Consider the following 24,954-nt stretch of genomic DNA (forward strand, 5'->3'; position numbering starts at 1 on the left):
CACTAGCTAGAATACAGAGCACATGTGTGTATGAAGCTGTAGCCATGCAGGACTGTCCCTGCTGTGGTCCCTGCTTTGGTCCCGGCTGTAGTGAGGATGACAGTGAAGCAGCCAGATCCATGTGCTCCACTCTCCAGCTCTTCCTCCCAGCTCTTCTCTCCCTATAGGATTGCACATGCCTCTCACTGCAGGGAGGAGCAATCGGTTACCCGGCTCGGAACTGCAGAGAGAGAGAGGGGCACAGCATAGCAGAGAAGACTGTGCAGCAGGAGAAGACTGGAGGCCAGCCAGGGGATGAGGCTATGGTAGCAGCAGACTGATGCAGTGCAGGAGACCCCCTCCTCATCCCCAGAGCCCCTGACACTACACTGTGAGGCTGTGCTGCTGCAGGTGACAGATCTGGCTGCTGCTCTGAGCATTCCCCTCTGCTGCATCACTCTCTATGGTAAGTGTCTACATGTCATCTCATCTGATGACCCCCTTATTGTCTCCTCAATACAATGCATGCTGCAGGGGCTAAGACACAGCCTCATAGCTCAGGACTACAGATCAATGTAATTGATGATCCTTACAAAGTGTCTTTCTACTGCAGTCTCCCCCTCCCCATAGAAAAAGAGAGGGGGGGGGGGGTAGGTTACAGCAAGCAGACCCCAGTAGTTCTCTAAAAAGTTCCCTCATCAGCATTGAGCATAAGGTTAGCAGAGGTGAACTTTCCACTTGGATCATCATCACCCACCATGAGAGCTTGTGCAATGCAGTCAGACATTCATCCCACTCTGCTGCATGACAGCTCCTAAGTCATGGAAGCTAATGGGTGCATGCCCCTGGACTGGTGCGATCCCACACAGATGATGTCATTGGTGTTTCCTCAAAGTCATGGCGATGAAGATGACGTCATGACAGTGCCTTAAAAATAGAATGCAGCGTACCATAAATAGCAATGGTATTGTGTATGGGGCTGGTTACATTGTTTTATCTGCATTTGTGTCATGAGAGCCATGAAAGTGCAGGAGAGAAAAGTTCTGTATACCTCGCTGCAGAGATGATTATATAGTATATGTAGCTACGGCAATGTATTTCTAGAGTCTTCTGTCTATACTACCAGAAAATATCCAAAATCACTGTAAGAGACCATTTTGTGTTTTACTATACTGTATCTTTGCTCTTTTTATCTGTTATATATATATTTCCTTTTTGTAGTAGAATGTAAAAAAATATTTAGTAGAAGGAACAAGTGTTGTTAAAGGTATAGAGGGGTTCTTGCCTACCGACACTCCCCCTTCTATTAAGAATTAGTGTTGCTGTATACTGTACCATTGGAGCTAGTTGTATTAGCTAGGCTATTATGTTAGATTATCATGTTGTGCCTTATACCAGTATTGGGTGGCAGTGGCCCCTTTAACAGGAGTTTATTATATTCACTCTATCGTTCTGTTCTAAAGCCCCCATGATACATGCTTAGACCTCAGTGTATACAGCACACCCACAGTGCATGCTTTGGGCAGTTTTAGTGCCGAAGCAATATAACAGGATAGTCTTCTTTACAGAAGTGGTCTCTTGATGGCAAATCCAGTCCATATGTCATTTAGGCATCTCATCCAGACCTCCTTTTAGTGCCATAATAGAGATCTGTTCCCATTGGGGGAGATTTATCAAACCTGGTGTAAAGTGAAACTGGCTCAGTTGCCCCTAGCAACCAATCAGATTCCAACTTTTATTTTCCAAAAAGTCTTTGAGGAATGAAAAATGGAATCTGATTGGTTGCTAGGGGCAACTGAGCCAGTTTCACTTTACACCATGTTTGATAAATCTCCCCCAATGTGTCTGTGCAAGGCTGGCTCTAGGTCTATAGGCCCTTGGGTAAATAGCATCCTGTATATGGCCCCACTGCTACATCCACAGTCCTACTACTCTTGTGGCTGCAGCAGGGAGTGATTGGGACTTCATGCATTTCACAGCTCTGACACTAGGACCCTACTCATTGTTGGGGATTCTCCAGAGGGCCAAGACTGCTGCAGGGAATGATGTGGCCCAATGATGGAAGATGAAAAATAGGCAAGAGCCGACCAACACAAGAAGACATTACTCCTTAAAACTAACCACTAATGTAGGGGTGGGAAGCCTTGGGCCCTCCAGCTGTTGAAAAACTACAATTCCCATCATGCCTGGAGAGACAAAGCTTTGCCTTTGGTTGTGGCGGGATAATGGGAATTGTAGTTGTTAAAAAGCTGAAGAGCCATCAGTTTGACCCCCGTGCCAAAAGGTATTGCACCAACCTTCCAACAACGATGGCCATATCATTTCACCACATCTGGTTATAATAGTGCCATTTAGAGTCCAGATCCACCGGATAATTCGCTGAGTAGGCCTCAGAATACATTGGCTTATACATTACATCACAGGTGTCACAGGTGCAAAACCACAATTCTAGAGATGAGCGAACCTCGAGCATGCTTGAGTCCATCCAAACCTGATCGCTCGGCATTTGATTAGTGGTGGCTGCTGAAGTTGGATAAAGCCCTAAGGCTATGTGGAAAACATGGATATAGTCATTGGCTGTATCCATGTTTTCCAGACAACCTTAGAGCTTTATCCAACTTCAGCAGCCACCGCTAATCAAATGCCGAACGATCGAGTTCGGATGGACTCCAGCATGCTCGAGGTTCGCTCATCTCTATACAATTCCCATCATGCCTGGATATCCATAGCTAAAGCTTTGGCTGTCCGGGCATGATGGGAATTGTAGTTTGGAACAGCTGGAGGGCCAAAGTTACCCCATCCCTGCATTACATGGGCAGCTATTGTCATGAATGGCTTTCATTTAAAGGGGTTATCCAGCGCTACAAAAACATGGCCACTTTCCCCCTACTGTTGTCTCCAGTTTGGGTGGGGTCTTGAAACTCAGTTCCATTGAAGTAAATGGGGCTTAATTGCAAACCGCACCTGAACTGGAGACAACAGTAGAGGGAAATGTGGCCATGTTTTTGTAGCCCCTTTTAGTACTGTATATCCTCTGCAGTGGCCCTTGTGGTGGAAATGTATGTCTAGAACTGAAGAACCTGGCTGTCCTTGTGAGGCGACTACTATACCATGAGCTTTTGGGCCTTGTTCACACAGAGCAGCTTGATAAAGTTTTTGCTTCAGTTGTTGAAAGCCAGATAATGATCCAAATACTGCACAGTGCAAACCTGGTTGTAAATGTTAAGTACCATTTCTTTCTGCTGTCTACCATGTAAAGGACTGAGCTAAAGATTCCCCTGACTCTCAATTACTGCTGGCTTGTAATTCACCAGAGACATTGGCGCACTGGAGAAGAATTTGCTAGAGCTCCACAAGGCCCAGCTCCTGCTATGCTGATCTAGTGTTTTTTTTTTTTTTTTACAGCCAGTGATAGAAATTGATCCAAAAAGAGGAAATTGTAAAGGTTTCAAGCCTAGATCCTCCCCCTGTAGGCTACCGCAGTCCTACTGCTTAGTATATACTGATCTATAGGTTCAATAACATATGTGAGTAAAACCTAACGTGTCTGTATTATAGCATACTATATGACAAAGTTTGCTTGCTACAAGAACTTTAATGATTTTTTTTCATTGCTTTTATATCAACGACACATTTTGTAGCACTGTACAAAAATTACTTTATCTATAGTCCCTGAAAGGAAACTCATGCATAAAGCATAGTCTTATGTTATCAATTGGGAGAATCAATATTCATGAGGATGTCAGCTCACAGTGACATCGTGATTAGCATTGGTGCCTGTCAGCCATATGTTCTCTGCTGACCAGACCTCCATCTACACAGGAAACGTGCAACTTCTTGTAGTGTAGATGTTGCCCAGGTGTGTGTGTGTGTATATGTATGTATATATATATATATATATATATATATATATATATATATATATATGTGTGTGTGATAGAGGAATGTTAGCTGGCAAGCTCTGCTGAGCAAGGGACTGATGTGAACAAACACATTTCTACAAAGTGTAAACATAACCATCTCACCTCTGGAGGTGACAGACTCCATCCAAGAACTGCTGTGGTGTCTATAAAGGGTTTTATTTACTCTACATCGCTCCCCCAGCCTTTGGGTATTTTCCTAATACAGAAGACTCGTTTACTTTTTTTTTTATATAAAAATATTTTTTTATTGGCAGAAAAAAAAAGTAAAAAAAAAAAATGTCATGATTTTGTTAGATTAACCCTTTAATGTGGCGACAAGGTGATTTAAGTGCGCTTACTGCTGTTGCTGAGCCTGAGAGTCCCCTCCATGGTGCACAGCTATCTCTCACTCTCTCCATTTTAGGGGGCAAGACCAGAGGTGGTCTGTTTGCCACTAGTGCACACACAACCATAGGCTTAGACTCCTTAGGATGAACCTAAGCATGCTCGAATTTCGCGCATCTCTAGTAAGAAATCATTTTTTGTAAATGAAGTGATTTACAGATAGGTGGAAGGAAGTTGTTTGAAATGGCAATGGCCATTTAAAGGGAACCTATCAGCTGTTATTCATGTTCCAAACTGCTGACACTGTTAGATAGCTGTTAGGACAAGGAGACACATGGTACCTTTCCTATATTCAGCTGTGCTTCCAGGAAATAGACACATGCTTTTATTCTCTGGCAAAGGAGTGAATGAGACTTTCCCAAGCTCCTGAACAGCTGGAATGCCTCCTTTTTATCTCCTCTCTCTTCTTGATTGACACCTGAGCTGATTCCCAAGCAGGGTCGGGTATGGGAGTAAGGAGGTGTTACAGCTCGCTGCACCTGGGTAAGCCTCTTTGACTCTTCTTACCGTATAATAAAAGCATTTTTTCTACATCCTAGAGTCACAGACAGATATATGAAAAGTAACGAGTCTTCCTGATCTAGCAGCTACCTATACGCATCAGCAGCTTAGAATGTAAATTACAGCAGACAGATTCTCTTTAAATCTGCTGGGCCCAATGCAAAACCAGTACCAGGCTCTCTCACCCATAATGCCTCATTTATAATACGGAGCTGAGGCTCTTGGGCCTCTGTGCAGCCGCACCCTCTGCACTCTCTATACTTACACCTCTGCCTATTGATTTGTATCCAAAGTTTTAGGGTGCGTTCACACCTACAGGATCTGCAGCAGATCCACAGCAGATTTGATGGTGCAAATTTGATGCTGTGTTCAGTTATTTAAAGGGAACCAATCACACACAAATTGGCCATAAAGATAAGGAAACGTGCTGGTACATCAGCCAGCACGCTTCCTAACCATCCCCCTGTCCCCTCCGTCCCATGAATATTCAGCCCGCAAAGTTAGTTTAATAGTGTCCCGCGCTGTATGCAAATTACCATCTAAGTAGTCAAGGTGGGCGGGCGGCTGGTCAAGTAGTCACGGTGGGCGGGGGCTTCGTCATGTAGTCACAGGCTCCTGGGCCGCCTCCGGTGCTGTAATCACGCCCCTCCGGGCGTGTTGTAAAGCGGCTCCTGGTGACGTCACTCGGAGGGGCCGCCATTGCACGTCGGCCACGCCGACGTCTTTACTAAGTTGCGCATGCGCAGTACAGCCTGAGAAGACGCTGCTGTACTGCGCTTGCGCGGCGTAGTACAGCAGCGGCTTCACCCACTGTACTGCGCATGCGCAGCTTAGTAAAGACGTCGGCGTGGTCGACGTGCAATGCCGGCCCCCCCGAGTGACGTCACCAGGAGCCGCTTTACAACACTCCCGGAGGGGCGTGATTACAGCACCGGAGGCGGCCCAGGAGCCTGTGACTACATGACGAAGCCCCCGCCCACCTTGACTACTTGACCAGCCGCCCGCCCACCTTGACTACTTAGATGGTAATTTGCATACAGCGCGGGACACTATTAAACTAACTTTGCGGGCTGAATATTCATGGGACGGAGGGGACAGGGGGATGGTTAGGAAGCGTGCTGGCTGATGTACCAGCACGTTTCCTTATCTTTATGGCCAATTTGTGTGTGATTGGTTCCCTTTAAATGAAATCAGCTGCGAATCCGGTAAGTGTGAACGTATCTTTAAAGAGAACCTGAAGACTATAGAAGCTTGTTAAAAATGATTTATAGGTTTATATGATTTTTTTAACAATGCATTATTTTACTTGTTCCTCATCTGCGGATCTATTGTGCAATTAAACAGTAATAAGTGAGGTGTTGCTTATATTCACAGATGTCATTAAAGGGGTATTCCCATTTCAGCAGGGTCGTAGCTAGGGGTTCAGCCTAGGGGGGGGCGAGTGAGTCTGAGTGGGCCCCCAACTGATTATGTTACCCATAGGGAACCTTGGCAGATGACAATGTTTTCTGAATAACAAAGGCTATAATCCACTACATTACTCATAGTGAATAAGGATTGAGAAAAGTTAGAGGCTTCTACATTTCACATATAGAACCATGTAAAAATTAAAAGGGTTATCTAAGGTTAGAAAAACATAGCTGCTTTCTTTCAGAAATGGCACATCTATCTATCTATCTATCTATCTATCTATCTATCTATCTATCTATCTATCTATTTCCTATCTATCTATTTCCTATCTATCTATTTCCTATCTATCTATTTCCTATCTATCTATCTAATCTCTTAGCATCTATCTATCTAAGCCTCAGTCTGGAGTGCACTCTAAGTACTGGTATAGGAGTACCAGCAACGGAGATTGGATAAAATGTCTCCTCTTCAATAAAATTCAAGAAGTCGCAGCACGTCCAAATCGCGCAAAATCCGTCTATTTCTTTCATGGTAACATAATTAGCCAGTGCAACGTTTCAGTCTCAAACGAAACGAAGCGAGACTGAAATGTTGCACTGGCTAATTTTGTTACCATGAAATAAATAGACGGATTTTGCACGATTTGGATGTGCTGCGACTTCTTGAATTTTATCTATCTATCTATCTATCTATCTATCTATCTATCTATCTATCTATCTATCTATCTATCTATCTATCTAAAATAGTGGGTGGCAAAATCCAACACACCCAACCCTTATCTCTACCTACTTTATCTGTTGTTGGACAGTTGGGAGGCTGCCATATACCCAGGTGGGACACGGAGCGGCCGGTCTCTGAAAGGTTCATCCCGGATGATCTTCAGTGCCGCAGAGTTCTGATTCGGGCGCATCAGAACTCCCAACAGCACACTATGAAGCGTGCGGCCAGAGCCAGATGCTCCATAGCGTGCACTGACAGGGTTTTCTGCAGCCGCTATTCAGTGAATAGCAGCTGCGGAAAACTGACATGTCAGTTTTTTTTATATGGCGCCGGAGCGTATATGATGTGTATACACTCTGGCCGGGATCCCTTCAGCCTGCAGCATTACATAAGTTCCGTGGAAATCACGGCCGTTGTAACAATGGCCGTGATTTCTATGGAACTTATGTAGTGTGAACATAGCCTAAGGGGAGGTAAAAGAGGGAGAAAACACACTGGAGGTGGCACTGTTGGGGCACAGATAGGACACATTGTCTGTTGCTGTTTAGGGGGTAGATGAATAAAAGTAACCACCATGCTGGACTGAGCTCTGCACAGGGGAGAGGGACAAAGTTATTGGCAGAAACGAATAAACTTAGAACCAGTTCAGTGAAGCTGCTGCCTGTACAGAGGTGTACAGGAGGGGCTCTCTGTACTTCCCCTCACTCAGTCTGCCCTCTACCACCTACAGCACACAGCAGCAGCCTGACATACACACAGATGATGATGATGATCACTCACTGTCAGTCAGCTGCTGCTGCTCCTCTTCACGATCCCTGGCAGCCATCCAGTTGCAGGATCCTCGGCTCCTGTCATCACATGGCTGCCCCTCCTCCCCTCCTCACACACAGCACTATGCAGAGCAGTGTGTAGCTGAGGGGACGGAGCTACAGCTGCCGTGCAACATGTGAGGAAACAGGAAGAGAGGAGAGAGCAGAACATCCCCGGCTAGGGGCAGCATCAGGTGACTGAGTGGGGCCCCCAGGAGCAGGGGGCCCGCACCTGCTGGGCCCTGATGCCGTCTGGGGGCCCCTACAGATGTGTTAAGGCTGTCTGTAAAAGCAATAGCTTCTACAGACAGCATTAACCGTCTGGGACCTCAGTGGGCCCCTGCCTGAGTGGGCCCAGGGGCCACTGCCCCCCTTGCCCCCTAATTTCGCTTCTGCATCTCAGCTAATTTAGTTGTGTATATATACTTGTAGGGATCTTCAAGTTAAATATTTAAGCAAATACATTAATTTACCCCCTTCTCCTGACAGGCTGTTTTTTTCCCTCCCAATGTTGACAGCTTGTTGTGTAGGTTACCGATCACCACTCTGCTCTAAAAGCAGTAGTCTGCCTGCTTTATATATAGTTATAGTATACATATATAATGCAGGATCTGTACACTATATCTGTATACATCTATATTGAAGCTATATATTAAAACAATTTTAAAATAAGCTCCTGTGTCTAGATATAGTGGCAGTACAGGGAAGAAGTTGGTGGAATACGTTGGAACACCGACCACGTTTCCCTGTGCTTCATCTGAATGGAAAGAACTTCTGGCACTGGTGTAGAATGAAATTTAGGCTTTTATTTAACGTGACGCATTTCAAGGACACAATCCCCTCTTCATCATGTGTCTAGCTTTAATTATATAACTAGTATGGCGCAGACTGATGATCTTTTTCTTCTCTGAATGTCCACCTTATGTGTTCCATGCCTGTGAGAAGAAGATACTCCTAGTGCACTGTGTTTAATTGTCTTGCATGCCCAATTACAGGGCATCTAGTTTGTAGATCCAGCCAGCAGGACAGACCTACTGAGCATGTGTGACCACCTGTGCTATTTACAATAGAGGAATATACAGAAAGGGGATCAAAAGAACAGTGGCGTTCTGCCATAAGATAATTAGACTTAGCCCGTGGGATAGATCTGACTATTATATAATGGAGCATTGTCATTGTCACACCTAGAAAGTATAAAAAAGGTGTGGTGGAGTAAAAAGGTGTGGCAGAGTACTAGCGTTCTGTATGTGATTTTATATTCTTATGCTTTCTATCAACACGTCAAGGCAATTATTAAACCAAACAGCCCTGACAGGTTACTAGTCCTTCTGCTATTATTATAATTCAAAAGTGGAGGTGTAATCCAGCCCTGTAATACCGTGTACCATAGCCGCCTGTGTCCCAGCTCTAGACTTGCCACATTGAATTCCTTTATTGCATTCCTTTCTGTTGGGACTTATCTGTATTGCACAAGATAATATTTATTCACTCTATCTGTGCAAGGATATTGGCTTTGCAAAAAAGCTACGAAAAGTCATAAAACATCTTGGTAAGACCTTGAGACATACATGATGATCTGTCCTCTGAGGTTGCGGTTACTTGTCTGATGCCTCAGGCCAATAGACGTTAGAGCCTCATGTCGAAGTTCTCTTGCAGTAGTCAGGTGCAGAAGATTCAGTACATGGTGACAATCTCCTGTGACCAGACATCTGTAGAATCTTAGAGCCCTATTACATGGGATGATTATTGTGCAAAAAATCGCTATATCGTTCAAATTTAAAAAAGGATCATTTAGTGAGTTGTTGATCGCATCTTTTAAGCTGACCATAAAATCAACGTTAATCGTTGTATTGTATTCCTATTGTACATTCACTTTAATCAGCTTTCAAATGTTTGCTGTGTGTTTTTTTTTTTTTTTTTTTGTGGACCCATGGGCATCTCATGTGGTGCTACACAGTGCATTCAGACCCTTTATTTGTTTCACATATTATGCTAAAATAAAAAAAAATACAAGCTTGTCTCCATCAATCTGCAGTCAGTACCTCATTACAAAAAAGTGAATACAGAATGATGGAAATCTTAAATATTGCATTGTCAGAAGTCTTCCGAGCCTTTCCTCACTTTTTAGATGAAGCCCCTTTGGCTGTGATTACAGCCTCCAGTCTTTGGGATTTGAGGATATTTGAGGATTTTCTGCCATTCTTCTCTGCATATCCTTTATTCTGTCAGGTAGGATGGGTACGTCAGTGAGCGCCATTTTTTGGTCCTTTGTAGAGATGTTTGATTGAGTTAAAGGGGTTATCCAGCGCTAAGAAAACATGGCCACTTTCTTCCAGAGACAGCTCCACTCTTGTCTCCAGCTTGGGTGGGGTTTTGCTGTTCAGTTCCATTGAAGTGAATGGAGCTTAATTGCAAACCACACCTGAACTGGAGACAAGAGTCGTGTTGTCTCTGAAAGGAAGTAGTCATGTTTTTGTAGCACTGGAAACCCCTTTAAAGTGACTCTGTACCCACAATCTGACCCCCCCAAACCGCTTGTACCTTCAGATAGCTGCTTTTAATCCAAGATCTGTCCTGGGGTCCGTTCGGCAGGGGATGCAGTTATTGTCATAAAAACAACTTTTAATCCGGCAGCGATGTGTCTAACGGCCGGGGCTTACATTTGTATATGCATTAGGCTGGCACAACCTCTCTGTCCCTTCTCCCCGCCCTCCTCATCATTAGGAATGCTCCAGGCAGATTTACTATTCCCCACCTGTGTGTATAATGAACATGGGCTGGATCGTTAAGACACCTGTGCAAAGCTCAAACAGCATTAAATGTTCCTGGATCATTTCTAATGATGAGGAGGGTAGGGAGGAAGGACGGAGTGGTGCCAGCCTAATGCATATACAAATATAAGCCCCGGCCGCTAGACACAGCGCTGCCGGATTAAAAGTTGTTTTTAGGACAATAACTGCATCCCCTGCCGAACGGACCACAGGACAGATCTTGGATTAAAAGCAGCTATCTGAAGGTACAAGTGGTTTGGGGGGGGGGCAGATTGTTAACTTTTTTTCTGTTTTTTTCCTTTTTTTTTTTCTTTTAGTACATTTAGTACATTTACTACATTTTAGTAATGTCATGATGCCCATGATACTACTAGCACACAGCATACGGCACCTGTATGTGGCTCACAAGCCATCAAATAGGGAACTGATAACCAAGTTGTTTAGCTTGTTTTATTCCAGTATACTAATCTTTAAAGGGGTAGTGCGCTGTAAAACATTTTTTCACTAAATAACACACACAAGTTATACAACATTGTAATGTGTGTTATTCAAGTGAATGCTCCCCCCCGACCATGGACAAGTGTGTTACAGTATACTTACGGAAACCCCCAGACGTTTTCTGTTATGCTCAGCCAATGGCGGATGAGCAGCTGATGATGACGCGCTGGAGGGGGGCCGACATAAGGGAGGGCTGGAGCAGTCAGGCCGGCCTCCTGAAGAGGACGTGATTGTCTCAAGATGGCGGCCGGGGTCGATAGTGATTCCGTAAGTATACTGTATCACACTTCCGCGTCCATGGTCGGCGGGAGGGGGGGGGCATGGGGAAGGGGGTCCATTCACATAAATAACACACATTTTAATGTTGTATAACTTTGTAATGTGTGTTGTTTAGTGAAAAAATGTTTTACACCACACTACCCCTTTAATAAATTCCACAAATATTTCTTCCTCTTTGACCCTGCCCTTCTGATTCATCACTACTATTAAGACTCTGTGGAATAAGTTTGTTCAGAATGTTTCCAGCTATGGAAGTTATGATGTAGACTACAGTGTTTAATTCTTTAAACAGCTCTTACATAAACTTTCCCTTGGCCGGGGACGCAGATGTATGACCCACTGTTGTCTGTACATAAGCCTCCGTGTCTGTGTGTTTTTTCTCTTGCTGGCTGACAATAACCAATGATTTGTTTGGGCTGACTTTGGATATTCTTGATACAGTTTTGTTTATGGCAGTCTATAATATGTGAAAGGAGTAAAATAAAAACTAATGTAAAACTTTAGACTCACAGCCCTCCAGCTGTTGCTAAACTACAATTCCCATCATGTCTGGACAGCCAAAGCTTTAGTTTTGGTTGCCAAGATATGATGAGAATTGTAGTTTTGCAATAGTTGGAGGGACACGAGTTTGACACCTGTATTGGAGACTGTAGTCAACTGACTGACATTTCAGAAGTTTTCTTCAGTGGCCGTCTGTCCACGTTAAAACCAGTGGGGAGAAACACGCTAGTCCACGGGCCCTGGATTCACTGAGCACAAAACAGTGGGTAAAAACAGCACTCGGGCGTGAGCTTCTCTATGCTGGTTCTAATGATCAGTGGGGATCTCTGTACTCACCCTCACTCAGTCAGACCCTTAAAGGGGAACTATCAACAGGTTAGACAAATCTAACATGCTGATAGCCCCCAGTGCACACGTGACACCAAAGAGGAAGGTATGTGTGGGTAAATCCACGGTCTGGGGCACCATTAGAAACACTGCCCCGCCTCCATTGCGATGAGCTGGTTTGCTTCTTTTAATGATAATGAGAAGAGCAGACAGGCCAGTTTGGCGTGATGTGGGGGGGCAGTGCTCCTAACGGTGGATTCAACTACTAACTGCATGGGAACGGTCCCGAGGAGGAAGGTAAGACACATACCTTCCTCCTTCGTGCCCTATCAAAAGTGATAACTAGCTGACTGGTGGGGGTCTGACTGTTGGGAGCACAATCAATCACAAAAATGGAGGTCATTTGTCCCTTGAATCAATGGAACTGCAGCCCTGAACTCAGCCCATATAGGGATGAGCGGATGAGGAGGGAGACATTACAGCTCTCAGAACTTCATGTGCTTAGGACCAGAGATTACAAGCATTTTCCATGTTCTGGCAGCACAGACAGTTATAGGAAAGGTACCATGTGTCTCTTTGACCTTACAGCAGCGATCTAACAGGGTCAGCAGATTGAAATGTAAATTACAGCTGTAAGATTCCCTTTAAAGTTTTTTTAGACTGAAACCAAAGACCAGTGTTCAAAATAAATCAATGTTCATAATACTTTTAATACTATGTCATTTTCTGTTCCCAATTCACTTTTCTAGCAACTTGACCTCCATTTCGATGATACAGACCTCCAAACACCCTTCAAAGACCTTTTGATTTAAAAAAAAAAAAAAAAAAACTTCTTTCAGATAGGCCCTGATTACATGAAAGAATTTTAGTATATATTCCACTTGTGAAATCCACTTGGGTTCCTATTACGTTATATGAAAATTAATAAGGAAGTTTTTATATTGTATATTATATAGGCATGCATATTTCCTAGGTGGACTTGGAAATTCTCATGTGGCCAATTCCCCATGAAACAAATTGTGTCAGTGGTCCTCATAGTAGAAATCACCTGATTGTGAATGGTGATTGACACCCATTGACAGACTACAGGGTACAGTAACCATCAGCCTGTATTCCTCTGTCCATTTTTATTTTTTTTTTACTTTAAATGGAAAAAGTCTTTAGTATCATCTCCAGGATTATTTGCTATTTAGCAGTTAAATGAGCTCAATTACTGTCACTGCAACTTAAAGCCAAGACGTCTACAATCCATTTCCAGGAATAAACCTTGATGACGCAACAAGCATTTCTAGTCGATAAAAGCTTTAACTCTTCGCCTTGCTGTTACAATATTGCAGGTGCTTACACATGCATCTACAATTATGCAGAGCCTAAATTCAAGATGTAACTGTCATGTGCCATTTATAATACTGCGTATGTGCCAATGAGTTCCATGGGTCTCCTCGGGCAAAAGTGTCCCGGTGTGACTGCTCCATCTGCACCTGGTATAACTGCATCTATGACCTAAATTTTAAGCAGTGCTTAGGTAAGAAAATGCAAGGATACAATTAGAAATTATTGGGTTATATAACTTATACTTCAAGGAAAATATTATGTCTGGAAGATATCATACTTCTGCTTTTTACCTTTTATTCCATCAAGTGCGCGATCAGGCTTGCGGTACACCTCATCCTGGCAAGTATTGAGCATGTTTCCCAAGATAACTATTGTCTGATCCCACTGGACATTTCCATTTGCCAAGGTTAGTCTGGTGCTCTAGTACTGGCAATCCTCTTGCTGGTCTTATGTCTGATAGGCCGACTGCATAAAAGGACAGACTGGACTTATCCTCTACTAGACAGGAATGTTTTTAGAAGAAAATGGAAGTTACAGAATGATGCAAACAAAACCTGCCAGTCTCCGCAGGAGAGCCGAGGTCCAGCTGTGCCACCCCATTGCCATGGCACATGGTGCTAAGCAACAGCCTGTACATATTTGGGTCACTCTCTAGCAAACACAATGCAATACAGTAATTTATTATGGTCTATGAAGGATTTTCTCTAAAGTGCTGCAGGTGGTTATCTGACCCTCACCTCCGACCTCAACCCACAGTTTACTCCTACTGCATTGTACCCCCCAGTAGAAGCAGGAACAAAATGTGCTTGGGTCGGAGGTTACCACATATCATTTGGATATATAGCTGCAGCTTTATTATAAGGAAAATGAATTCCAGATAATGGACCATTTAGAAATTATTCAGGTTTGGTACTTGCATTTTATTACATGGACTTACATAAATTTTCTTGCCCATTATCACTCATCTTTGTTCATTTCCTTCCTTCCCTCCCTTCCAATGGCCACAGGTTACACTATTTTCAACATACAATGGTCTTTTCTGGACCATCGTAACTTGACCCCAGATTCAACATACAATGCTACAGTCAGGAAATCACAGCAAAAAATTTCAATGAAGTACTCATTCAAGAGTGTCCAGTGATGCCACTAAATATTTAAATATGCAAAAAAGGAGTCCGTGGAGCTCTGGTTGTGAGTCTCAAAAAACGAGAATAGCCAGATATCCCTAGCCTGTTGCCAAGGTGTGCCTCCAAATGGGGGGAGCACCAAATCACCCTGATGGGTAGCCCCTTAAGTCCCAATCTGTTGTGAGTATTGGAACATTAATAGGAAAACACCAGGGTGGCCTCTTTTGTGTCAAAGTGTAATGCTACGTTTACACGGAACGATTATCGGGCGAATTTTCGTGATAAAGATCAATAATCGTACATGTAAACGCGGCGAACGATCGATAAATCGTTCATTTTGATCTTTTAACATGTTCTTAAATCGTCTTTCGTTGTTTAAACAGTCGTCGCGCGATAGTCCGGACGCCCGCCACCCGCAGCACCGCCCGCCGCCCGGCCTCCCGCTCGCAGCCCGGCCCCCCGCTCATCCACAGCCCCCTGCGCCGGCTCGATCGCCACCCCCGCCGCCGCTCCGATCACCCCCCCCCTTTCATTTATCTGGGACCCTGTGTGATCTATACAGGACCATGAGAACACTCCAGTCTCCTACACAGACACTAATTTAAAGCTCTTACTAACAGCTGTATGTAAGGATGTGCTTTATCCATATTAGTTATCAGCTTATTTTTCTTTTAAATCTCATTTTCTCTTATTTTGGGGTGATATTTTGGGCGCTTCAGAACCAATTACCAGTTTTCCATAGAATTTTGGTCTCAAGATACAATATTGTAACTTGAGGGGCCACTGTATATAGAAAGGACTCCTACCTCTTCCCTCTGCAGAATCCACTTCTGGCTTTGGCTCTTAAAACTGAAACTGTGTAATTCTGTTCAGTTTTTTCCTGATAAACTCTCATGACAATTGGCTAAAGTATGAAAGTTAGGCCTTAGTTCTCTCCTGTTTAAAGGGAGTTGTCTGGTGTTTCTTTTCTATTATTAAAGTAACTCTGTACCCACAATCTGACACTGCCACTGCCGTTTCCAAACAACCAAAAAAAGTGAGTGACTCTCCAACTCCACAGTGATCTTCAGTACAAGCTCCGGTGGGTGTATTGGTTTTAAAGTGATGAACATGTAACTGCTGCAGCCAATCAGTGGCTTGGCCTTCCATCACTGGTGGCAGGCGTATGGCACGTCACCCACGGAGGCCACTGATTGGCTGCAGCAGTTATGTGTGACTGCTTGTAAAGAAAGACTGGGAGCCTACTGGAGCTGGGGATCATTGTGGGATTGGGGGGGTTAGTAATATTTTTCATCATGTTTCATCACATTTGTGGATTTTGCTTGTAAATTTGGATAAAACAGCTGAAGTTCAGCTGATGATGATAATAATTATTTATAAGTCTGTGTTTGTTTCGGGGGTCTGGTGTTGGGTATAGTCCATGGCTTGCATTAATTTTTGGTGTTTGCAGTAAGTCATAATATATACCACTGGTGATGACATCTCCTGTATCTACAATGTACAGTAGGTTTTACCCCTATATATCCACTACATCTATATGATATGTAGTCTAATTATTCTCCCGAAGCTAATAAGATTACTAAGGCATACGGCTTGTGATAAGTAGAAGCGGCCTTCTCATGTGCGCTGCCTCTGAATGAGTGTAGGTGACACCTTCTCCGGAATAATAAATACTTCATGCACCAAAGCCTTGTAGAAGTTTTCCTTTTCTTGTCAGCCGTACCTCAATGTTTTCCCCTGTTACTGCGCTGACATTAGCTGAACTTTAATATTTCAGGAAAATAGATGTAACACAGTAAAATACCCAGGGGAAATATTACAGCTGGCAAAATACCTTCCCTGTAAATAAATTAATTACTCTAATTTAATTTAGCAAGAGGAATCTTTACTACAATGTAGTTTAAATAACAGCAAGTCTTACAGATATTCTACTTGTAAACATAGAAACTAACAGGTATGGGGCCGTACTTGGTCTGGTACTTATTTGCAGTGCCCTCACAAGGCATGATCAATCGAGTGGCCGGACTGCACAAACGATCAATGTATCATTTATGCAGCCATCTAAGGGGTTAACAAACAGGAACATTACAAGATCAAAACACATCACATGATTAATATAAATGGCAGACTGGTTTATGGGAAAAAAGAGGACCCTGCCCACGAGGGCTTACAATCTATGAGGTAAGAGAAGAGAGACAGAAGGTAGAGTGCAGCCAGTCAAAGTGTGATGCAGAATAGGTATATAGGTTGTAGCCTAGTTTGAAGAGATGGGTTTTCAGGTTACCTTTGAAGGCCTTGACGGTGGGTGAGAGCCGTATGTTTCGGGGTAGTGTTCCAGAGTATGGGGGAGGCTTGGGCAAATTCTTGGAGGCGGTTGTGTGAGGTATGAACAAGGGTGAAGCACAAAAGGAGGTTATAGGAAGGTTGATGGTTCCGCGAGGGACGGTAGCGGGATGTCAGGTCAGAGATATACGGAGGGGACAGGTTGTGGGTGGCCTTGTATGTCATGGTCAGCAATTTAAAATTAATAAGTTGGGCAGTGGGAGCCAGTGAAGGGATTGACAGAGGGGAAGGGAAAGGTGGATTAGTCGGACAGCAGAGCTAAGGATAGACTGGAGAGGAGCAAGGGTGTTAGATGGAAGGTCAGATAGGAAAAAAGGCTGACTACCAGTCAGTAGTATAGCTATGGGGATCAAAGCAGCCACAGCTGTTACCAAGCCCCTTGGTCAGAGGACAACAGGAACCCTCACATACACGAGCAGTATGCCAGATGTCCCCAAAGGGTTAGGAGACCCAGTGAAGAGAGATTCTGTCTGCCAGTTTATGCAGGCCCAAAACTGGTGGCAGAGGCAAAGCTACAGGCTCTACTGTTATCCCATATTCCACCCTCCTACTGTCATGTCATGTTTTTTTGGGGGGATCTTTTAGATATAGGTTCCACTGCCTGGCTATATTTTCTGTCAACCTGTCTGCAGTTTTAGCTATGGCAACGACTGGAAGTAAATTATTTTCACTGAAGATTGTTCATGTCAATGTTTGTCTAACAAATAATGGGAACATTTGAGGAACCTTGCAGACACCTGTCATTTTAACAATAGCACTGTCTGGAAGATTTGGCTTCATGATGACAAGTTCCCCATCACTTCTTGATTGGTAATGAAGTGGGTGCTGCTAGGAAAACACAGTCCGCTCCTGTGCTGCTCTGTTAGAGAGGAATATCCAAAAGTATGACTTTTCCTGTAAATAGCAAGTTCTCAATATAGCGACATAACATAGGCTTAAAGGGGTTATCCACCTAAGAGCTAAAAAAAAAAAAAAATATTAGCTGGTCTTACCAAGTCCCCCTGAGTATTTTGAGCCATCTCCTGTCTTTGTAGCTGCTGCCACTCCTGAGTTACAATTTTTTTTTCTATGAGCCAATCTATATCCAAGATGGCGCCAGCCAGCAAACTACATTTCCCATCATGCATGTCCCTGATTGGTCAGTTTATGTACTCGCCTCCTTAGCTTTCTTTACTGCCCACTGCTGTCATTACTAGGGATGGTTCGAACCTGGTTCGGTTCGGGTTCGTACGAACCCGAACTCTTGGCAATGATTCCCGCTGTCTGCCCGCTCCGTGAAGAGGGTGGATACAGTGGGAGGACCGCCTGCAAAACTGGGATACAGCCATAGCCATAGGCTGTATCCCAGTTTTCCAGGCGGTCCTCCCGCTGTATCCACCCTCTCCACGGAGTGGGCAAACAGCCGGCATCTGATGCCGAGAGTTCAGGTTCATATCATTCATCAGTCATTACTATTGCACAGTTAACACAGGACTGTTTTTTTTTTCCCACTGATTTTGCATCACATCACCCCAGTATGTATTCCATACTAGCTGATGATGTAGCAGAGCTGCCGAACACGGTGTAGCTATGTGCTGAATAATGGGCATCTATTTACTGAGGGGTGTAGTGTAGGTTTAGATCTCTGCTTGCTGACTGTGAATGAAAACATTTTATTTCCATCCAAATTTTAAGAACATCTGTAACACTTACAGTATACAGAGCTGTGACACAAAGACAAGTACATATGCCTTCATTTACTGACAGCAAGCAGAGGTTTTTAAATAGAAAGTATTTACAAATCTATATAACTTCATGACACCCCTTTAAAAACAAAAGGTGTGGCTGACAGAACGAAAGAGGAAAAAAATCTTAGATCAGAAAATCTCAGTTGAGACCACTTGCCTGGGGTCTTGCCACCAGGACCCTCACTGATACAAACTTCTGACATGTCAGAGGTTTGTCCAAATTGTCCTTTAAGGGTTAGTAGCATGTTAGTTCACAGATTTAGTAAATTGATGCATTATGGGTTTGTGTCGTGGTGTAAGAGTACTGTGATGGTATACTTACTATTACATATTGTATAGTTCTCCCCTTGATTTTCTCCGCAAACTTTCTGCTGCATTAAACATTGATTTTTTTTGCTTGGAGCTATAGAAGGAGATGTTAGGCATCTGAAAGCTTCAAGTAATTTCTCTATGAAGTGTTGCGTTGCCGCTAGCTATAAGGTAACTTTCTTTTAGAGTGTACTGGTGGAACGGCCTGATATTTCCCACTAATCCGTTATTTTGGATGACCTTTAACGTCACATTTTACTTCTTGAATGAAGGGCTCTTCTATAGCAAGTCTGCTTAGGTATTATTTAGAATCTAGCTTTCATGATTGTGGGGTCCGCAATGGGAAAACATTTACTGAATATCCTGGGGAAAGGTGAATAATATAGATGAGCACAACTCAAGCCTGCTCAAGTCTGATCATTCAGCATTCGGTTACCGGTGGCTGAAGAAGTTGGATGCAGTCCGTAGGGAGTCCGGGAAAACATGGATACAACATATGGCCTATGGCTGTATTCATGTTTTCGAGGACTACATCCAACTTCTTCAGCCACCGGTATTCCAATGCTTAAAGGGGTTGGCCACTTTATAGTAAAATAGGTCAGTACAAAGTATTAGTAAGTGTACTCAATGTATATACTGACAGCAGCTCCCTGTGTACCTCAGAGCTCAAATCAGACTCCCCTCCTCCAGGCTGGGCTGCCCTGCTCTGTTTTGTTTCTGTCCATAAAATGGCCGACATGGAGGAGCATGTGACCATGCCCTGTCCACTGTGTCCTCCATAGACATATACAGGCTCAGTGGTGGACACTGGGGGCAGGCCTGGTCACATGCTCCTCCATGTAAGCCAGGGGTGGGGAACCTTTTCCATGTCGAGGGCCGGTCAGGCATTAATAAAATCATTCGAGGGCCGCATACCGTGTGCGGCAGTTAGTAGCGTGGGTTTGCAGCACCCAGGGCAAGGCAAAGTATTGTTCCCCTAGTTCCCCTGCTATTGTAGTTAACCCCCCCAGTGATGCCTCTTGTAGTCTAGTTAACCCCCAAGTCATGTCCCTGGTAGCCTAGTTAACCCCCCCCAGTGATGCCTCTGGTAGGCCTAGTTAATCCCCATCAGTCATGTCCCAGGTGGCCTAGTTAACCTAGTTGAAATGATGTCATCGCGCGCGGGCTGCAGGAGACTGAAGACACGCTCCGCTCTGCTGGGGAAGAAGCCGGCATAGACAGCATCCTCCTGTGTCCGGCAGCTGTCACAGACACCGGAGGATGCTGTGTATGCCGGCTCCTTCCTCCTCCAGAGCGGCGCGCATCACAGGAGAGCTGCGGGCCGCATCGGGAGGTCTCAGGGGCCGGATGTGGCCCGCGGGCCGGAGGTTCCCCACCCCTGATGTAAGCAATCTTATGGACCAAAACACCACAGAGCAGGGCAGCCCAGCCTGGAGGAGGGGAGTCTGATTTTAGCTGTATGAGGTACACAGGAAGCTGCTGTCAGTATATACAGTGTATATACAGTACACTTACTAATACTGTACACTGAGCAATTTTACTATAAAGTGGCCAACCCCATTTAACAATCGGATTTGCGCATGCTTGAGTTGCGCTTATCTCTAGTGATAAATCTTTGCGGTGGGACAACCCCTCTGTTAAGCAGGGCTGTCAGGGTGCTAAAGGTGGCAATACATCTTTAATAGCTGTAGATCCCATGCCACCATCTGTCTAAAGTCAAGAGGCCCCCATATATGTTACACTTCACTCCACTCCAAAACATAGGTGAAATCAGGCGCAGGTCACTCAAGGTTCCAAAATGCAAAGAACAATTTATTAAAACACACAACGCATTTTGAAGCCTGACCGGCTTCTTTATCAAGTGTGATACAAAATACACAATAAGAAGCATGTTAAATAAGACAATTTAACATGGTCAGACTATTGCATATGCATTGTGGAGAGTTGTGCCTTAGCTTCGCACAACCATTAAAGTTGAGCGTTTCCATCACACTTTTGTGCACCCACCACACTTTCAGAGGAGTCTGCACCATTGGAGCGCTGTCCTTCTTTGTTTCCCCCATACACCTTAGAGTCAGACAGTGTGTTCGACAGTGTTTTGAAGTTAGGAAGTTCAGACAACTTTTTTTTTGCTGTTCACAAAGTGACTCTAAGTAATGCCACAAATCCATCAGTTGTCTTCAGGCACTTTCTCTATTTTCTTCAAAACTTTCAGGGCTTGAATGATTCCATTCACTACAAAATGATCAGATCTTCCAGTAATATCAGTCTTCCTCTCGCATTTTACGCTGAGTCAGATTGCCGGGGCAGGTGGGAAGGTGGTTTTTTTGTTTTTTTTTTAATCTCATCTGAGATTGTCTAGGAGTAATTTTAGTATCATACCGCCTGCAATTCCTTTTCAGTACCTGTACTGTATCTAAGAAAGTGAAGTGGACACCACGTGCTTTGTCTTTTCTCTCCTCTCTACCTGGCATACAAAGGGACCCCGGAGTGGTGAGCCAGATGCCCCTGAAACCGCCTTGTCTTCTCTGCTCAGCAGAGGAGGAGATCACAATTGCATTTGCTTAGCATCTTCTCTGAAGTCGACTCAGGTAGACACATTAAAGTTATCAAAAAGAAACAGCAGGTTGCTCGATGCTAACAATTTTTAAAGTTGGGTTTCAATCACAGATTTTGTTTTTTAGTAGATTTAAATATTTAATGCTAGGAAAGTGCAATTGTCATGTCCTCCTCTGCCAAGCAGAGAAGACGCAGCAGCTTCATAGAGTTATAGCTCACCACACCAGAGAGAGAGAGGAGACTAAGCATGCATGACCACCTCAACACCTGAGACAGAAACAGTAAAGCACTGGTGTGGTACATTATTCCTTGACTATCTGTTGTGATGAGTATTTTTTTTTAAGTAAATTCAAAAACTGACCAGAATTTGGGGCTGGCTTTACCTGGATATAATCTTTTTCATAGTACACCCCCTTTAGGTTGTAGTCTGCACAAACAATATAATGATGATGGTAATTTGAAACCTAGAGCAGAGTGCTGTTCCCACCTCCGCCACCTGCTAGTCTGAAGAGTATGGTGCCCGTTTGGGTTATTAGGTGGTCTTCAATCCACCCACCAGATAGAAGGCTTTTTAGTTGGCAGTACTTATGATTGACATACTGAAATGTAAAATTTACAATTGTAATAAATTAACAGCCGGAGGCGAACCCAGCAGCGCAGACATCATTTAATACTAACATAGCATTTTTCTTATACATATAGTTAATATTAACCAGTGTTATCTTCAGACAAGAAATAAAAATTCTAAATGTCTTAAAATAAATCTATTTAATCTCATCAAAGCTGCATCTCTCGCTCATTTCTGTCTGATTTGGAATTAGAATATTATCTGTCTCTGTATCCGATGTGCGGCACGTTTGTTCCCTGTTTGAGTTCTGCTGCAAATTATTTTCCCTTAGAACAAATACGCAGTAATGGCAGCAGAATGCCTTTGTGCTCGGAAAGGCTATTTGCAGTTGATAAAGCATTAGCACTTAATATCTTGATTTATTTTGACTTTCAGATTTCAGATTGAAGCACTCCATCACGGATTGCGCTTGGAATTAGCTAACTGATTTCCTCTCCCCTCCATCTACCTGCACCGAGGCAAAGAAATGACCTTAACGCTTTCCTGTCCATAGTTATCAAGAGCGGATGGAGGTAAGATGTTCGTGCATGTGAATTTATATGTTTTATTATGTAACTGGATTATTTCGTCTAATGCATTTTCTACTTAAAGTGTCCCTGTTATAACTTTTAAAATCTAAATCATCAGTGGATGTGTATTGAATCAAGTTTGCAATATACATTCATTATTGTTTTTGTTGCCATCATGCTGTAAAACAAAGCTGTACTTACCAGAAATCCAGGTCCAGTCTCCTGAAGGCAGATTTTCTGACTTGTGCTTGTTGAAAAAAAAAAAACAGACTAAAGACAGGAATTCTTTCCTGTACGGAGAGTCACCTTTCAATGTGTCCATCAGCCTTCTCTCTGTGAGCGCTCAGATGGCCTGGGAAACACTGGACTTCCTGTTTTCTGACTCTTTGAGGAAAAAAAAAGAATCAGAAATCAGGAAGTGCCGTGTTCTCCATGATAAGAAAAAAAAAAGAATGTAAATTGCAAATATGCTTTATATCACATCTACTGTTGATTTAGATTTTGAATGTTATTACAACAGGTACAACTATTGCTAGAGTGAAAAAATAAAACTTTAAGGTTACAAACCCACTTGGCGGGTCTGCAGCGAGTCTCCATGCTGCGTTTTTGCAGCGAGACTCGCTGCAGATCCCGGCCCTATGCTTTTAATGGCAGACAAACACGCAGCAGGGATGTACATCCCTGCTGCGAGTTTGTCTGTAGCCCACCCCATTAACCCCCCGGCCGCCGGAGCTGATACTTCACCTGATCCCGGCTCCGGCGGTTCCCGATGTCTTCAGCAAGCCGGAGCGGGGACCAGGTGAAGTATATGCTCCAGCCACCCGCCCGCAGCCCCGATCGCCCCCCCCCGCAGCCCCGGCCGCCCCCCCGGCCGCCCGATCGCCCCCCGCAGCCCCGGCCGCCCGATCGCCCCCCCCCCCCCCGTAGCACCGATCGCACGCCCCCCCCCGCAGCACTGCAGGGGGGGGGGCGATCGGGCTGCGGGGGGGCGATCGGGCGGCCGGGGCTGCGGGGGGGGGGGGCGATCGGGCGGCCGGGGCTGCGAGGGGGCGGCCGGGGCTGCGGGGGGCGATCGGGCGGCCGGGGCTGCGGGCAGCTGGCTGGAGCATATACTTCACCTGGTCCCCGCTCCGGCTTGCTGAAGACATCGGGAACCGCCGGAGCCGGGATCAGGTGAAGTATCAGCTCCGGCGGCCTGGGGGTTAATGGGGAGGGCTGCAGACAAACTCGCAGCAGGGATGTACATCCCTGCTGCGTGTTTGTCTGCCATTAAAAGCATAGGGCCGGGATCTGCAGCGAGTCTCGCTGCAAAAACGCAGCATGGAGACTCGCTGCAGACCCGCCAAGTGGGTTTGTAACCTAAAGTGTAGTTAGATCTTTCAAGCTATCGAGCATTTAAGTAGTCCCTCAACTCTACCACCCACTGGATCTATTAGCAAGAGCACAGTGATTATAAATTAGAACTTGGCCTGGTAAGGCTAGTCATCATGATTCCAGGCATATCTTTTGTATTTCAGTAGTCCTCGCCATGGGTGAGATAAAAGCCTTTTTGATGTTATGCAAATGAAGTTGAAGTGCCCAGGGGGCGTTCCTTAACAGCCTATATATATTTTATTGAGTAGTTGTCACTCAAACAGTGTAGCTGGGTACAAATGTGGTGATAAAGAAGGTATGGGCATGACTTACCTGGGCTCTTCGACGCTGGAGACCACCCCTTGGGCACTTCAGCCTCTTCAGGACTTAAGTCCTCGACAATGTAGAGGACTATTAAAATAAAGAAGGTTCTTTACATATTAAGGCTATGTTCTGACAATGTATATTTTTGTAAAAGTACAGCCATTGTTGCAATCGGCAATCCCTATATATCTGTTGTTACCTAAGAACATTGGAAGTGGCACTTTTTTTCCAATAGTTGTCAATGCTGAGGAATTAATTTATTTCTCGGATTAGATAGGCTTTCTTAATAGTTTTTTTCTTCCATTGCAATGGTTAAAATACTTCAAGCAAATGTGTAGACACTGAAACATAATACACCTCATAGTAGCAGCATGACCAAACATTTTAGCACATAATGCCAATCAGTACTGTCATTCCACATTGACTTTAGATTCATTATTTTTTTTCCTCACTGTCTATTATTTTTGAATATTGGGAATACTACTTGCACAGCTTAAACCTATAAGGGATGGCGGTAACATTGTCTGAATGCATTATTAGAATTTTCCGAGTTGTCTGCAGTGCCTTCATTACCTTCTCTGTATTGCAGACCTGTGTTGCGTTGGTGTGGCTATGTCACGAATGAGTGGGTTGCTGTT

At 44.2% G+C, this 24,954-nt stretch overlaps 1 protein-coding gene across 2 annotated transcripts in view; it reads left to right on the top strand.

Annotated features, from left to right (window-relative positions):
• The first annotated feature begins 204 nt into the window (after positions 1–204).
• OSBPL6 (oxysterol binding protein like 6) overlaps positions 205–24,954 on the top strand; it is a 152,333-nt gene continuing 127,583 nt past the window's right edge. For both annotated transcript variants that reach the window (XM_069983011.1, XM_069983014.1), the window contains exons 1-2: positions 205–445; positions 22,506–22,642. The gene's annotated coding sequence lies outside the window, so the exon portion shown is untranslated. The remainder of the gene's footprint in view (positions 446–22,505; positions 22,643–24,954) is intronic.

This window comes from Dendropsophus ebraccatus, chromosome 9 (assembly GCF_027789765.1).
Source record: "Dendropsophus ebraccatus isolate aDenEbr1 chromosome 9, aDenEbr1.pat, whole genome shotgun sequence".
In the NCBI taxonomy this organism is placed as follows: Eukaryota; Metazoa; Chordata; class Amphibia; order Anura; family Hylidae; genus Dendropsophus; species Dendropsophus ebraccatus.